The sequence below is a fragment of the Chinchilla lanigera genome, unplaced genomic scaffold, assembly GCF_000276665.1.
Source record: "Chinchilla lanigera isolate Chin_1 unplaced genomic scaffold, ChiLan1.0 scaffold00066, whole genome shotgun sequence".
Lineage (NCBI taxonomy): Eukaryota > Metazoa > Chordata > Mammalia > Rodentia > Chinchillidae > Chinchilla > Chinchilla lanigera.
In genome coordinates this window covers 12523003-12525912 of record NW_004955467.1, presented here as the reverse complement: position 1 = coordinate 12525912, position 2910 = coordinate 12523003, and the positions used below count along the sequence as shown (strand labels likewise).

The window sequence follows — 2910 nt, the reverse complement described above, 5'->3', positions numbered from 1 at the left end:
TCTTTTTGAGGGTCTTACTATGCAGTTCAGGCTGGCCCTGAGCTCAATTTGTACCCAGGCTGGCCTTGAACTCTTGAAGATCCTACTGCCTCAGCCTCCTGAGTGCTGGAATTACAGGTGTGTGCCACTACACCGTGCACTAGAATTGGGTATTGAATCCAGGGCTTTGTGCATTTTAGACAAGTGCTCCAATACTGTGCTATATTCCCAGCCCCATAATAATATATCTTAATTAAGGCCCCTTAATCTTAGTACCTAATTGCTTCATACTTTGTGGGGTTTTTTGTTGTTGTTGTTGTTTTGTTTTGTTTTTTGTCTTTTTGAGACAGGGTCTCACTCTGCAGTTCAGGCTGGTCTTGAGCTCACTTATATAGCCTAGGCTGGTCTTGAACTCGAAATGATCCTGCTGCCTCAGCCTTCTGAGTGCTGGGATTATAGGCCTGCACTAACACACTTGGCCTGCTTCATTCTTTTTAATAACACATAATTTTTTTTTTTTGAGACAGGGTCTTACCATGTAGTTCAGGCTCACCTTGAACTCACTGCGTAGCCCAGGCTGGCTGGGAACTCATGGTAATCCTCCTGCCTCAGTCTCCCCAGGACTGGAGTTACAGGTATGCATCATTACACCTGGTTTAAAACATAATGTTTTGTTTGTTTTTTTATTTGTTTTGAGACAGGTATTGCTATGTAGTCTAGGCTGGCCTTGAACTCACTATGTAGCACAGGATGACCTCGAAGTTGCAGTGATCCTCCTGCCTCAGCCTCCCAAGTGCTGGGATTCCATGCGTGTGCTACCATGTCTGGCTAACACATAATATTTAACTGTGCAGTTGTAGCTTTATTTATTTATTTATTTATTTTTTTTGTCTTTTTGAGACAAGGTCTTGCTATGCAGTTCAGGCCAGCCCTGAGCTCACTTTGTAGCCCAGGCTGGTCTCGAGCTCCCAACAATACTCCTGCCTCAGCTTGCTGAGTGCTGGGATTACAGGTGTGTGCCACCACACCCAGCTCAGTTGTAGCATATTTAGCCAGCCCCATTCCAGCTCCAAACTTTAGCTAGGAAAATAATGCTGAAATTAATATTCTAGTTTTTTTTTTCTTTCTTTTTTTTCCACTGGCTTCAAATATTAAGAGAAAAACACACTGCTGGCCCCGGTGGAAATCTTTGTAAGATGACTTCCTGCATAGTGAGACCCTGTCTCAAAAAGAGAAAGAAAGAAAGAAAAATTTGAATATTAGAATATTCTAATGTTCTAATATGTTTTTCATTACCTATGTATTATAGCAGAAAATGCCCCCCTCCAGCCAGTACACTTCAGGTTTTGTTTGTTGTCCAGGTAACAGTTCCTGTTACTACCGTCTCCTAAAGATGGCTGGTCACTGTGATGCATATTGTCAAAACCAGTCAAAGCCTGACATTTTTTTCTTGAGGTCAGTGCCCGTCAATGTTAAATAAATCTGCTTCTAAATCCTGGGTGTTGTTTCAGTGTTTCTGTTGCCATAGCAGCACCAGGAGATAAATTTCAGAAAGTGGGATTGCTTGTGTATTTATTTAATTATTTGGTGCTGAGGACTGAACACAGGGCCTTCACACTGAACATCATCATCTCAACCCTTTTTAAAAATTTTTTTTTTTTTTCTGAGACAGGGTCTTGCTAGGTTATTGAGTCTGGGTTCAAACTTGTAGTCCTCCTTCTTTAGCCTCCCAGAGTGCTGTGATTACAGCCTTCTGCCATCACGCCTGGCTGTATATTTAATTTTTTGATAGATATTGGGGTTGCTCCTCTAAAGCAGCTCTACTGACGGTTATAAGTTTTCCCTCCAGCCATGTGGAGCAGGGCCTGTTTCAGACACTTTTGTCCACTTGAGCTATTTTGGTTTTTTATTTATTTATTTATTGTCTTTTTGAGACAGGGTCTCACTATGCAGTTCAGGTTGGCCTTGAACTCACAATGATCCTCCTGCCTCAGCCTCCTGAGTGCAGGGGATTACAGGCGTGTGCCACCATGCCCGGCAGCAATTATGGGTTTTTAAATTTGTCTTACCAATCTGGTAGGTGGAAAGTGGTCTCTGCTAGTTCTTCCCTTGCAGTGCTGAGGACTGAACCCAGGGCTTCCTGCATGGTAATCAAGAGCTGTACCACTGAGCTACCATCCCAGTCCTAGTTTTGCCTGATTTTTTTTTTTTTTTTTTTTTGCTTTGTTTTTTTTCCGGTACCGGGAATTGAACTCACGACCTTGTGCTTGCCAGACAGGCGCTGTGCCGCTGAGCTAAACCCTCAGCCCCTCCTCCTAGTTTTGATTTGTATTATTTTATATTATCTATGCATGGAAGCATTTAAGACAGAAACTCAGAGCCAGTAGTAACTGGTCCTACTCAGACTGAGTCCCAGTGCACAGGATCCACATCCTGCAGTCAAGAGGTGGCTGTGATACAGGGGAAATGAATGTAGCTCCCAATCTGCTAGATGTCAGCTATGCTGAGCTTTCCTGTGGCTTACATTTACATCTCGAGTACAAGAAAGGAAATTCTGACCATTTCCCCTCTCTCTCTCTTTTTTCTTTTGTCTTTTTAAGACAAGATCTCGCTATGCAGTTCAGGCTGGCCTTGAGCTCACTTTGTAGCCCAGGTTGGTCTTGAACTCACAGCGATCCTCCTGCCTCAGCTTCCTGAGTGCTAGGATTACAGGTGTGTGCCACCACACCTGACTCTCCCCCTGTCTTACAGTATAATTCTAGTTGTGAAATAGCATCATAATCGAGCCAGGCATGGTGGCACATGCCTGTAATGCCAGCACTTGGGAGGCTGAGGCAGGTGGATCGTTGCGAGTTCGAGACCAGCCTGGGCTACAAAGTGTGCTCAAGGTCAGCCGAACTGCATAGTGAGACCCTATCTCAAAAAGACAAA

General features: G+C 43.8%; 1 long non-coding RNA gene across 1 annotated transcript in view; it reads left to right on the top strand.

The window, feature by feature from the left end:
- Positions 1-2910, top strand: part of LOC106150174 — a 6841-nt gene that overhangs the window by 1443 nt on the left and 2488 nt on the right. Inside the window, exon 2 of the long non-coding RNA XR_001236835.1 lies at positions 507-614. This is a non-coding gene — a long non-coding RNA (uncharacterized LOC106150174). The remainder of the gene's footprint in view (positions 1-506; positions 615-2910) is intronic.